Source organism: Augochlora pura, chromosome 3 (genome assembly GCF_028453695.1).
Source record: "Augochlora pura isolate Apur16 chromosome 3, APUR_v2.2.1, whole genome shotgun sequence".
NCBI classification, from domain to species: domain Eukaryota; kingdom Metazoa; phylum Arthropoda; class Insecta; order Hymenoptera; family Halictidae; genus Augochlora; species Augochlora pura.
This window is the reverse complement of record NC_135774.1, coordinates 11,697,079-11,712,357: the sequence shown is the minus strand read 5'-3', so window position 1 is coordinate 11,712,357 and position 15,279 is coordinate 11,697,079.

Below are 15,279 nucleotides of genomic sequence, written 5' to 3'. Positions count from 1 at the left end.
GTCAATTATATCGATTTGAGGTCCACCCAAGTCTAATCCCAGGAAATATTTTTATATGATTGTTGGAAAATAAGAGGCTAGGAAGCTTTAACTCTTTAAGAGTAGAGCCATTAAAATAAGTATAATTTTTGGCAATTTTTTATTACGTAAAACATTGATGACAAATTTTGATATATTCTTTAACATTTCGAGATATATAAATTTTAAACTCATCATATTTTGACGACTTTTACTCAAACAATAAACCATATTCTCCATGAATCTCCCGATCGACAGAATAAAAAATAAAATGGAGCTTTCTCCATAGTATAACGCCGTATGCTCCTAAACCCTGTTTAAAAAGAAACAGCAAGGGGAATTATAATATACGGCACTGAGAACAAAGGAATGATTCTTATTGAAATAAAAATGTCACGCAATTACATACTGCCATTGTCGCTGCATATTTTAAAATAATAAAGTGTAACGACCAAGACTTTATGTATCTCGAAATATCAAAAAATATTCTGGAAAATAAAGAAAAGTTTGATCACTTTTTTTGCCAGAAAAAATCGCGAAATATATCTTTAATTTATTCAATAAATTGTTTAGTGAAAGAAAACATTTTCTGTAAATGTTGCGGCAATAATACCAAAGTATTTAAGTATGTCGTAGTAGGTACTCGATAACCAGCCCCGATGAGGCCAGCGGCTATACGTGCGGGTCATTAGAATAATTACACCAAAAGAACGTTCGCTTATAAAATGATTTTCCGCGCGGAATTACACGGATCGCGTCAGCGGACTTCAGCGACGATGTGTGAATTGCTAAAATACATTTCCAATTGCTTTAAATTATTGGCAGTATGTCTTGTTGTTTTTTAGCATGATCCAAGAAGTTTATGTACCTTCTAGGTTTTGTGGTTATTAAATTGTGTATGCACACGCAGCAACCAATAACTTATTTAGTTATTACTCCATTTACGTTCTACAATAATCTGTATTATCTCAATTATTTAGTTGTTACCTCATTTATACGTTATGTATAATTCATTCATTTGTCGTATAGAACATAACTCGATTAACTGTTGCCTCATTTGGATGTCACATATAGTTAACTTAATTACTACGTATAGCATAACTTATTTAGTTGTGCCATCATAAATACACTATAGTTAGTGTTATAATAAATAAACTGTTATAACTGAACTACGGACATTTATGCTAAATAAAAATTGTCTGCATTAATTGAAAGCAATAACGATCAATTAGAAAGTAGTTTCTTTCTGTAACAATTTTTATAGAATAAGAATAATGTATTGACGATCTTAAAGTCTTTTAAACTTACTATTACTGTAAATTTTAGCCACTGAACCTTTTCATAAATGCATAAAATCCACAGTGTACTTATAACAGAATCGCTGAACAAATTAAACGATCTAATCGAGACAAAAGTTTGACCGACAGTTGTAACCATGACAGCGTAACTATAATTATTTAACGCGTGAAGCGAATGATTCGTGAAATGACCCGATACTTTTCGGACACCGTGTAGAGGTCTGACAGTGACCTGAACGGGTTCCGTGGGCCGTGGGTGGTGTGGTATCTTATGGGTGAGGAGGGCTCAGCCAATGGGAATGGAACGTGGGTGGTTGTGGTGGCCCGAGTTTTCACAACCGGCTTACCTTTGCGTGGGTGTAGGTTGCACGGCTTGCAGGATGCACCATCTTTCAAAATGGTGGCCGTGCCCCCCTCGAGCCTCCGCGTTTCTTTCCATCCGATATGGCCGTCGTTTCTGAAATTCGCGACGCCGCGAAACGCGGACCGTACGCAACGTATCCTCGCGGCGACACGACACGACACGACACGACACGTGACGCCACAGGAATCGTTTCCAAGAAGCAACGTCGATCAAGGCTCTCGCGTCTCTCGTTCGCGAAACGAGGTCTGTTCGCGGCGATAAAAAAAAAAAAATCCAGCCGGCCGCATAAATGCGACCGGGTATCGTTTCAAGGAAACGCGACGGCCGTTGTTACGCCGGCATCGATTATTGATTTTTCTACTTGGAAGTGAAAATTACAACCGGCGACGCGAGCCCGTCGCGTATGGTAATGGGATTGGCATGTAACAACAGTTACGGGCGTGTAGAGTGCACACGATCGATCATATTGTTCCCGTCTGCGCCTTGGAAAACGCGCGCCTCGCGGGACCAGGGGGAAAACACTGATCTTGTCTCTGTAAAAACAAACCGACCGTATCTGCGGCAGTAACCGCGGGGCTCAAGTTGATCAAAAAATTACATTACGCGACCATTTACATACTCACTTCGTGTACTTCAATTTTTTTTTTACCGTTCGCATTAAAACTGCCTGCTATCACGGTTTAATTTGCGTCTCCTTACTAACGAGTCCAAAGAAATCGAACGCGCCGTGTCCGGAGTTAATATTATGTCCAAACCAACGCCCTTTTTTTCAGACTCTCTTACTTGTTCACCGACGTTTCGAATTAGGGATGAGCAGAATTATACACTTTATTCGAACAGGTTATTTCATATTTTGTTATCAGTTGTTAAATGGAACAGCGCGGAATTAATAATGAATCGATGTACGACACAATAGCGTGCAGAAATAGCGACTGTTTTCACTGAAACGTAAAATACATAAATTCTGACGACTGTGAATTAGCGTCACGTTTATCAAATGCTGCTACACATGTACTTTTATTATGTATGATATGGAATCTTGGTGTTGTAATTCTAAGAGCAAATGAGTCCGACATACGACTGCGGCATGATCTGTTTCTGAGAGGAATCGTAATAAATACCATATTTATCAAATGCGTATATTTAATTTTGCAAGTATCGGTCGCGGAAATAAATGTACGCATTGTCTGAAATCGCAGATCGAACATCGATAACGTAATCCAGGCGGGTGAATTTTCCGTAACTGTGCGGCCTAATCGATTATACAGAACGCCTGGAAAAACGACTAAATCGTCGGAGTAGGGTGATTCAACTGAATAAGTAGACGTCGGTAATTAAATGAGATCATCCCGGACGAGCGTTGTTGCGTGGCCACCCCGCAGCAAAATACTCCGTTCGGCTCGGAACTGGTTTCCAAGAATTTTTTTCGGTTATTAATTGTAGCTTATACGTATCACAGGTAGGCAAAGAAATGGGCTTCGGTATAGATAGATAGATTCGCTATCTAGTGCGATCATGATGTAATAGGTACGCGGTTGCAGTGTGTAATGGGCGTGCCGAGATTAAAACCGGATCGCCGCCATGCCATGGGTTTGCGGCCTAAATTTTTTGCCGACTGTTCATCGCGTTTTCCGCGACTCCACCGTTACATTAATGCAGCCGGAAGCGTGTTGACAAGAAAAATATCGATATAAGGTATAAACATACTTTGAGTGATGTGACTGATTGCTCGATTGTTGTTGGATACGGGAAACAGACGTCTTTAATTTTGTCGCATAGAAATGATTCTAAATGAGCATTTTTTCGAATTAATTTTTGCTCGCAGAAGTTATTTGAAATATTGTTGTTGTTCGTTACTCAAAGCAGTTTAAAAATACAGTAGACCCTCCTGTGACATCAGTGATTGCTCTATTGATTCTTACTCATTTTTATTAGAATTATTAAGCTCAACCATTGAGGGCATGACTATGTGAATAACAAGTGTATTATGTTCTTCTTCTGTATAATTAACCCGTTAGTTATTTTTAACGAGTATACTCTTGTAAAACTCAGAAAAAGCTAACTGGTTACAAGAGACATATACTTTGATATTGATTATTAAATTTTCTGTTTTATAAAACAGTTTAACTGTTTTATAAACGGGTTAACACTCAATTACAAAGGGTTAGACAAACTATAAAGAAAATCGATCATGCCACAATATGATTACACTAACTTACACACTTTTTAAGCAGATTGCAACAGCTAACTGGTCAAATAGCAATTTCCAAATTATTCAATAAATTTCCTATAATCAGAACCACTTAGGTCAGCTGTCAGGAGCTATCTGACACAACCAGCTCTCCCCTATCCGAACTGAGAGTTCCAACGAAAACGAAGACTGCAACGAGAAGGCTCGTCGATTCTCGCCGGGGTTCCGAGAGTTTGGTAACCGCCGTGGCAAGCGGAGAGTCACGAAAATTTTTCCACGGGGCAACGTGCTAGAAGCACAGTTAGCGAGGACTAGGAAGAGAGGATCGAGGAGTCCCCGACACGACTGTGCCGGCGCTCGGATTACAGTGGGTTAGACCAGCGCTAGATTATCTCAGTGACGGTAAGTATAGGTTGGATCGGCAACTCTAGCCCATCTTGCGGCCGTACCAGGAGCATTGCTTCCCCGAACACGTAAGAGTCCCGCACAGTGTTCCCGGGGCACGGCGAGCCACGCGATAATTCATGGAACTTTATGCGCACCTCGTGTAATGCCAGTTCCTGGGCCCTTTTTTCGGTCCTCGTGACGCGCGCTGCCCCGATCCTGCACGAGCTCGTAGATTCGCATGAACGATGCTCCTCAAGGTGAACCGCCGTTGAAAATCCAACCGAGCCGAAAGAATATAGGATAGATGCAACGGTTGCGGCCACGTTAAGGATTTATATGAATTTCAACGGAAATATTCTTACAGTCTTGTATACCATACGAAATATGCAGGTTTTAACGGATTACTTCATGTCTTTAGTTTTGATATCTAACTTGCAGCAAGGTGAACAAATCGTTGAATAATAAAGGACGCATTTTTCACCCTTTGTAGGCACTTGTTGACCAATTCTGGCCATGTTCAGTACCATTTCTGGTCATCACAAAAATTTGATATTACATCCATTATAAATCTATATATAATGAAAATATATAATGATGGCATAATTTATTTTTTCAAACAAATTCTTTTGTCATGCGCATTCATGTTTTTCTTGTGTCTTTTATTCTTCATATTTTCTTCTCTTCCAATTCTTCTTGTTTTATCTTTTATGCTATTAATTTTACTTGCTTTGTATTTTCTTTATCCACTAATTTCTTTTCGAAGTATATTACATACTTACGATATTATACGTATTATTTATTTTATATATATATTTACAGCATATTTAATATATACTAATTTAGAGTTCTGTGGATCACTAGAAACTACATTCAATTTTAAAGCTGAAAACACGAACAATGACAGAAAAGGCCAGAAACGTTGCAGCGACCGGTACACCAACCCTGTCGCGGCAGCGCTGCTGCATCGAGCATAACTTCGTGATATCGCGTGGTAGAATAACACTCGACGACGGCCATGCTTTTTTCTTTCCACTTGTCGGACATTTTCCTAGCGGTGTTTAACAGCGCGTTATATTTTCAGTACATTAACCGCGCCGATCGTATAATTAGCCGCCGACAGAAACGCGAATGCTCTGTGATTGAATGATTAACGTCGCCGGTTAGAAGATTAGATCGATCAGGTTAATCTCGTTGCGCATACACACCGTTTTCAATAGTCGACAACTGCCCAGGGTTCTGTTACCAGTCGACGGAATCCGCGCTGGCACGGCGCCGCGTTAACTGCCTTTTTGCTTTTTCTCTCTTTCCTCGACTCCCTCCCTCCCTCCCTCCACCCCCCTCCTACACCGGCATTCCGAAGTTACTAAATTCGACTACAATTAACGCCGCCAGCAAATTGCTACCGACGATCGCGGAGATAACCTAATTACTACATAATATCAGGCAGAGTTGTTGTTACGATGTGCCGTAAAGAAGGGGGAGTTTAACTACAGCCGAGGCTTTAGCGCGGCGCCGCGCGACGCCGAGATAATTTTTCCAATAATTACGGGCGCGTGCAATATTTCCATTAATTGTCAATTTAGTTGTCGGCGCCTGATGGACGTGCCCGGGAATATACGCCGACAGCCGTACGAGGAATAATTAACAATAAATTATCCGTGGGAGCTATCATTACGGTAGCTAATCGTGACAAATTGACCGTTATATTATTAAGTAGCTCGTGGACGTTAATTGCGTGCCCCGTGTGAATCGTTCCAACGAGATCGAGCGGATAGTCGCCGGCGGATATTTAAGACGCGAACCGATCGCTCCGGAAAGCAACAGTTGGCTTGCCGAAAATCGAAATGCGCGTTAAGGCGACCGCGGACAGGTTTTAGTCCCACTCGAACCCTTTGTTTTAATCTTCGCTGTCACGGACAATCGCAAAAGCTTGATCACAGGGTGATGGAAAAATGAATAATTAAGGATGGATGACAACGTGTTCTGTACTAATAAAATGGTCAACCTTTTTGGTAATAATTGTTAGAGTTTATTTTGCAATTTAACGATAAGAATATACTTTATATAATATAGCTTTTTAAGCTATTTGTCACATCTTTGCTTTAAATAAATTATTTCTACTTGTAGTAGTGTCCTTTCGTGATACTTCTCTAATTTTATAAGAATAAGTGACGGATAAATTAAATAAAGATAGTCGAAATCGAATTACAAGCCCAAGGGATAATTTTGCAATAGTATCATCATGGAAAATTGGTTTCATAAAACTGATATTTCAATAGAGAAGGGATTCTTCAACAAGATTAAATAAATCAACGATCCTCCAGCATAATTTGTCCTTTTATTTTAGAACACAGTCCTTAAAAATGTCTTGAAGAACTTCTATTTCTCACTGTCGCAATTAATGTATATTTAACTGGCTATACAATTGTATACTAGTTTATAGTATACTGTCAGAACATCAAAAATCCAAAGTAGCAGGGTCCTCATCCTTGGTCAATATTTTTCCCTCGTCCTTCCCGAAATGTTTCTAAATCGAGCCTCCAGAGCGTGCCACCTGCCACGTCCAAACGGAAAGTTGATCTTCGGACCAAGAGATGGCGGACGCAGTGTCTCAAGCAGGTACACTCGCCGCCGTAGAATAAGACGATGCCCAGCCAATTTAGGAATGCAACGTCCAACTCTTAATTAACATCAACGAAAAAGAGGAAGCAACCGATGAAGCGCGTCGGGCGTTGGTGAACCGACAAACCGATCGCTGCGCCATCGAACAAATAAATATATGTACACGCGAGAAATAGCCGGCGGACGAATATCGATTGCAGGGGGATGAAAGAGAAAAATGCGGTAAAAACAATAATGCCGTCTATTTAGCAAAATGAACGGTGCTTTCTCGCGTCTACCGTTATTACTTATCGCGCCGCTATTACTGGCCGGACTAACTGAAAAATTAGCCGGAGTAATTTAGCGCGGCATTTCAGTTGATCGCCACGCTCTTAACGGATCCATTACGTTATCCTTGTTACAGCAACACGTTACAGACCGAGAACGCGTGTTCCGGGGAGCAGCATGCGATCTCGAATTTTCGGATTTCCATAGGCTACGCCACGCGAAACCAATTCCCCCGCGCGCCGCCGTCCCGCGGACGTTCGGTTCAAGAGGGCATTATTGGCTACCCGTGGGGGATGATGGGTCTGTTCGGGCCGATCGGTTCTCAGGTGTTATTGAACGATAACGACGCGGGGCCCCGACGAGCACCAGACTCGGCAAATGATTTTACAACTCCCAGCGGGATTTCAATTTCTCTTCTTTTCCATCCTGACACGGGGCCGCGAACGATTCCTCGTAATACGGGTCCCCCGATCAAAGTGTAGAGCCGCTCACGATCTCGCACAATCGCATATCCAAGCGAGTCGAAAGTGCGAAGCGTTTACACCGGTATTTGAACTTCGCTGATGACGGTAATCACGCTCGCTCGACGCTTCAATTGCACGTTTCGTCGGGTTTCTGCGCCTCGGTTACTTTACGATCGGGAGTAACCCAACCAGCCTGGTGGTCAGGATCGCGTCCTCCTCGTCCTCTTCGTCAATCTCTATCCGCTTGCCTCCCAACAGCCTCTGCGTCCTTTTTCCCCTCTAACCCCGGCACCATCCTTTCTCCTCGTTTCGTTAAATTAACGATAGGCGCGCGCGACCCGTGTGTTGTTCCCCGGCTGAATTTATAAACTGCTCACTTTACTCTGCCACGGCACCACGTCGGCGTCCTCTTCGTGACCGTTTCGCTGTACATCCGGATTTCGCGATCCCAGTCGCCTCCGATTATCGATTTTAATTTGTATTTCCATATTGTACTTTGCCATTTTTGTCTACCTCGGTAAATGGTCTTTCAGACAGTATCTTTTTTCATTGGTATTTTAGGTATTAATTTCGCATTAGTTCTGTTCCCATGACCGTCAGCTGTGAATAGATGTGAACGATTTTTGTTTATGATTTTTATCAATTTTTAAAGAAATTCCTTTCTTTTATATTCTATGTTTTGTGTTTATGTGACGGTGTTCAGCTAGAGCAGAGCTTCTAATCCTTGTAAGACTGATTATATATTCTTCAATTTTAATAATTTCTTAGGGGAGTCAAACATTGATATTTATAGTTTGGTTGGTCAATTAATCAGCTCGTTTAGTTAATACATTTCAACTATGCTGACCATCAATGTTCTACGAAAAAGACTTTCAAAAACAATTAATTTTTACTTTTAAAAAATTGAAGAACGAAGCTGAAACTTATATTTGTATTCTCCTAGAGAGACTAGATCATTTATTTAATAATCACCTAGAAAGAAATTCACACTTCATCTATTCTTGAACATCTCAAGATAGCGTCCTCTCTTACAGTAGATGAGACTCGAGGTCTCATGCAAAGTCCACTTAGGCCGCAACAAATCGTCGAATACCGTGACAATCAATAGAGAAAATTTGCTGCGCCTAATCCCCAACATTTTGCATCGAAACAGCGCTAAATCTCCGCGATCCGATGGTCGTTCGCGAGGACGAGTCGGTGTGATATCATCGAGTTAACGAGTCCGGGGTTAACAGCCGACCCTAGAGGGCCGATCAGTTAAATTTCTATTTCCACCGCGTATTTTCGCGAAATTGTAGCGGAACGGTTAAGATTTGTCTTGCAAATGAAGGAGCGAAGGCAATCTCGTGCACTCACCCCGTCATTAATCGTCACTACTGTGCTGGAATGGCCGCCAACACCGCGGCGCTCTAAGTGCCACGGAAATTCTAGGATTCCCGGCAACCGGTGCGGCCACGGTTAGCATTATTCGAAGTGTTTCTATACGCGGATGAGTTATTACGGTGAATTACTATTGTTACGACTTCCCAGCCCCGCTTTACCGTAATCTTTTTGACACGTAGCGCGGAGTAGCGTTTCAGTGCCTTTCAATTCTGGTGAAATTCAAATTAGACTTGGTTCGACGGGTACCATGGAGAGCCGGAGCGGCGGCAGGCGGGCTCCTGATCAGCGTAGACAGCCTGCGCGCAATCGGCCCTCGGGAAAAATATTTTCCGAGCGAAAACGAGCGACGATTTTTCGGCGTGGCAGAGCCCGATGTATTCGGCCGACGGGAATAACGGCGATTGCGCGTAATTTTCGCCGATTTTTCGATGATAAGGGGAACCGTGGGTGAACGCCGCGTGAAAATGCCGGGAATAGTTCCAACGGATTTATCCTGTTTCACCTGGAAGCGCTCCTTCCTGGACATCCGGCCGCGGATAAGGCCGTGGTCACACGAGCGTTGAGACTGTCCCCGTTGCCGCAAGGCCTACCGAGAAACTTCGCGAAGAGTCCGTGAAAAAATTCTGCGGCACGTTTTCCAACCGTGCGCGATCTCTATTTGGTTCTCTTTCGACCGTCGGATAAATTAGTGTCGCAGCACTTTGCTCGTCGTGCAGCGAATGCGACCAGATCGCGGCTTTCGTGTGATGAAAGTTACCAGGCGAAAGATCGACGAATTTTAAAACTGTAGGCGTGTCATTTTGGAACTGTGGATTTGATGTATTTATGACAACTGAGTGGATCAAGTGCAGTGAGGAATTAGAGGAATTTAAAACTACTGTTGCGTTATTTTAAATTCATTTAAATTATTTTAAAAGAGGACGTGTATGTAACTTTTCTTTTTCCATGCAGTAGTCATCGTCAATCTGTTAAAAGAAGAGACACGCATTTGATTGGTATCAGATCGGTAATGTATGTAGTAATGTCTTCTTTATTGTATCTTTCTCAAGAACATAGACATTTTCGCGAAATTTACAAAATGATTTCTTGATCGAATAGAAAGGATGCAAACGCCGATGTTATATTGGTGTCAGGTTAAAACTGTGAAACTTTAAAAAGTTGTTCTACCCAACTTCGTTGCATCAAATACATTCTCCGCATAATTCAACGCTGCATAAATGCTGCAACTACACTACCATTGACCAAGTACCCTTCCAGCCGCCTCGCAGGTCCAAGCACGTCCGTCAAAAATTCAAGTTCAAACCAGCGAAAACAATTTCGCCGGGCATTTATCGGAATCGTGCGTTTCTTTGTAGTTTCTGGCGAGGAACAAATTGTTCCAGGTACGATCTGGTCGTCGGTCCGAAAACTGCATCCCGCAGTTGGACTCTCGTGTGACCGCGGCCTAAGTCGGGCGAGCGCACGGTCTTCTTCTTTCTGGTCTACGAACGAGGGAAAAAAGGGGACGTTCCCGGGTACGGTGGCGTGGAGACGCGGCGACACGGTCGTTCCACGGTGTTCGGAAGGATGCTGCGACATTATCCTTTCCATGTAGCGGGCAACGGGGACGGATGCACGGCTGTCGGGGACATACGCACAGACACAGGTGCGCGGAATCGCACGCACGCGGCTACCAAGCGCACCGGTTCGACCGGAATCGAAGCTCCGTCGAAGCCCGGCCGGTCCGCGGCTCGATCTCTTCGCGAACGAGAGAGAGAGAGGCCGAAAGGGAGAAGGGAAGATAAAGAGAAAGAGAAAGAGAGAGAGAGAGAGAGAGAGAGAGAGAGGGAGAGAGAGAGAGAAGGAGGGAAGAGAGAAAAAGAGAAAAGGAGAGACGGCGAGCGCGTGCATGAGTGCACGCACACGCACGCGAGAACACGCGCGGAAAGTCGAAGCCAAAGCCCGGCAGTCGGTGGACGCTTTGATGTGGCCGCCGCCGCCGCCGCCGCTACCTTCGCCACCCTGAATACCTTTATATCTCGCTCTGCTGCTCGCCTTCTTTCTTTCCCGTTGTCCCGCCGCGTAGCCTCGTCCTCTTTCGGTTTCTCTCCTACTTTGTAGCTGCAACACGCTCGCGGCTCCGTTCCGCAATTCATCTCGGCGGCCTCGCGGATGTCCCGAACTTCACCCCCTAGCGCGACTACTCGCGCTTTCCGTCTTCGTGGACGGACCACGATCTTAACCCTTTCCGTCGACGGTATTACCTCCCTTCTGTTTCTGAACTTCATAGAACCTTAGAGAATTCCACCTTAATCGTATTTCCATTATGTTACTTTGGAATTTATTTAGCACCGTTGAGGATTATTATCATTTCTGTTACGTACCACATAGGGTTACTTTTGGGGGACTTATTCATATTATATTTATCGAATAAGACATAACAAGTTTCACATATCTTATTTGATAAATATAAAATTAAGGCAAAGGCACAGCAATTGGTTAGGCTACCGTAACCAGCTCCGTTACTCTAGTTGACTTATATCGAATTTCTAGGTCTCTAATCAATTCAATATTCTAATATGATCACAACGAATTTAGTAAATTTTGTAAATTGGTAAATTTGTTTGAACGTACTAGAATTTTCCCGAAGAAGAAAAACAGTTACCATCAAACTAGAATATTTTCTAATTTCCGAAAAGGTAAAAATGTACTATTCACACATAAATATATGAAATACACGTTTCAGTGAATTTATTTCTGTTTCCTTAAAACAGAAAAGTTCGAAGTAAAAAGATCATTATTTCCTTATATCAAAAACCTAATAAGTGAAGAAGTAACTGTTACATCGGAACAATTAACAATACCAACAGCTTCGCTTCAGCCCTGCGCCCTAATGGATCGAACTATTTGAAGAGGGAGAGTACTGTGTTCGTCGAGAGGCAGGAGCGGAACAGAAAGAACGATACGTTTCGGAAATCGGCACCGATTCAGCCGGGTGTACCTCGATGGAGATGTGTTTTGGACGCGAAGAAGCGATACGAGCGCGTATCGACATGTCGATCAAACCGCGAAAGAGTGACGGAAAGCAAAATCCTCGGCGATGCCCGACGTGGCCGGAATGTGGGACGTAGAAAAAGCGGTGACGTCCCTCTCCCCTGCTTTGGCGGTACCGATAGGAGCAGCACGAGGATATCGCGGAGGCTCGCGTTCCTGCGGGATCAGGGAAGAGGACGACTGTAGCCCCAGCACCTGTAGCACGTAACCGAGCGTCCATCTGTCCACCCGTACCATCGGTGGGAAGGCAAGGCCTGACTTCTTGCACCGCAATCAATCGAGCCGCCGCCGTTGCCAGTTCCTATTCCTCCTCGAGCCCCCACCCTCTTCCCGTCAACTTCATCTTTTCCACCGGCTACACCACCGCGCACCCGACCGTCCGACACAGGCAAAACCTAACCCAGCACCCGCGATCGTTCGCCGAAAATTATTTATTTATTCATGCTCGAGTCCCGGTTTGGCTTGTTTCCCTGAACAAATGGAGTGCGAGCAGGATATCCGAGTAATTGATGCGCGCTGCATTATCATAATTTATCAGGATCTTGTCCTTAATGCTGCCTGCTTACATGGATGGCTCAATCGGGGGTCGATTTCGATGCATCGATGCTGGGATAAAGATCTACCGACCTCGCGATAAATCTTCGACGTGTAATTCGTTTACTGCATCGGTGCAGGGATGGTGATAAAGAATGTGTGAAAACTGGTAGAGGGATCGAAGGATGCGGTGGGATATAATAGGGTCAAGCGACGACGTTTTGTTCAAGTCAGAAACCTTTTCATAGAAATGAGATGAAGCGATGATATTTTGTATGTCAAAGCAGAGCTGTAGAATAAAGGAAAAATAGACAGAATATAGTGTGAGCGTTTTTTTTATTCTGAAAATTTATATTATACTGGAAATATTCCAACAAAGTTGTGATTTATCGTAGAGTTGGATTTTTATATTTTATGACATGTTTTACATTATTTCCCATAGATTTTGATTCACTGTTTTTTTAGAAATTGATTATCTAACGTAATTATGATTGTTTCGTGGAAATAACTTGATAAGTCGCTGATTTTTCGATGTTCCGAAGTGATAGATAAATTTTGTGATAAAAAGGAGTCTCAGTGTACATTACTTTGAACATATCACAATTTTATTAGAATATTTCTTTAGAATCAATTTCCAAGGTTGATAAGTGTTCATACCACGTTCTCTCTATTTTTCCCTTTTTCTACAGAATTTCAATTTTAATGTAAAAAAGATGATCGCTTTATCTGATTTCTTTATCAAAGTTCTTTACTTTTAACACAACTGCGTCACTACAGCCACTGCGCAACGTCTTGCTTTCGCACTGATAGCACTAATGCAGACCTCACTGGCAATATATTCCGCACGTATCGCCGGTCGAATAATTTCATTATGGAAAGGGCACGAGGCCTTTAACCAGAACTGGTACGATCCCCCGAAAGGCTCAGCCCATCCTCGAACCCTGTCTTTCGAGTTTTTAGCGCGGAACCCGTGGCGTTCTTTCGCCGCGTAAAAGAGAACCGCGTGCGTGCCGCGTATGAAGACAGTTACACAAGCCTTCTCCCGACTTCTTCGGCACCGTGGCGTAAACCGGCGAAAAAACTGCGGCCTTGAGGTGCCCACGGGTGCCGAGGATTTGCCTCTGTTCCCCGGAGATGGCGAAAACAACCTGTCGTATTCGACAAAACAAACGGTTCCTCCCCGTTGTTGCCTATTAGATCTGCTTTTTACGGTTTCGGGAATGAGAACGCCGACAATGAGAATTGGGACTGGCCGATCCCGGGGAAACGGGGATTCGCAACGCTGTGCAGGTCAAGATCTGCATAGCCGTCGGACCTCGGTCCGTGGTCCTCGAAATTTTGCATAGACCAAGACAATGGGGCTCGGGGAAGTCAAGTGCCGGAGACAAACGACGGGATCTCTTCGTGTCACGCTTTCGACTTTTCCTATTTTAGGAATCGGATTATCGTCACGTTTTCTCGGCTGACACGACCGGTTGCCTCGAGGTCGCTTTCTTTCTCGCGGAACCCGGGAACCCATCTTTCGAAAATCGGGATTAGCTAACGTCCAGATCGCAGGAGATACAGTTCACGGTGCCTTTTGTGGAACCGTTTCCGGCTAAATTAATCTCCCAAAGAGTACAAGTATTGCCAAGTCATGGAAATTTATTTGAGACTAGAGCTACCGCGTTCGCGAGATTTGCTTATTAAATAAATTGGATTTTTAATATAAAATGTGTTTAATAAAGAGATTCAGAACCTGGTTTGGAAGTTTTAACCATAATAAAACCAACCACAAAAGATTAATTGCGACGATTGATTTATTTACATGAACACATAATGATACTTGATACCTTATAATTTTTTTTCAAATGTATTCACTATTGAGATGATAACCTTTTTATTTATATCTTTCCTATAAAACAAGAATTTCTCTGAAAACAGCCTGGAAACGTAAGAACAAGTATCTCTCGCTGTATCAAGAAATCTCGCTATAATTTCTCGAGAATTAACGTTAATGTTACGGCTCTTGACGTTCAGAATTGAACAATATGAATTCTGACGTAGAGAGATCGTCCAGATGGGCAAGCTAGGTGTTAATATATTCGCCAGAGAGAATTACGTGATCTGTTGCTGGAAGAATAATTGAGTTGAACGTTCGAACCGTAGTATAATAATCATGATATTCCGCGCAGCGGTACTCGCAGTACCGGCACAACGTAATTAACAGTAGCCGTGTGCACGTGGAGCACAATGTCGGCTTCGCTTTGAAGAATGGACCCCCTCTGGAGGCGATAATTTATTATTTTTATAGGGAGCTATTCATCAATGGCTGGCGTCTCTTTCTGCGTCCGATGTTTCCTGGTCATTTGATGTGGTCGATAGGCTACAGGTACAATGGTTTCGACGAAAGAAACCTAATTGTGTTCGGTCAAGAAAAATTGCCCGACGTCTGACATATAAACCAGGACTTGCGAAACAATTCGAACGCGCTATAGTTATTTTATTACAACTTTTTAACGCTCGAACGACGAACGAACAATTCTGTTTATCAAATTTTTGCAGTACATCTTTTAAGGTATCACTTTAATTAATTGTCAGAATTATAGAATTAAATAGATACTACCATGTTAACTATTGCGCTACAACGTGTCGATGATTTGTTAAAAAATAAAATTTGATACTCCCGTTATCAAAATATGAAAATAGAAATAAAGACAAAAGTAGCAAAACTCGTCT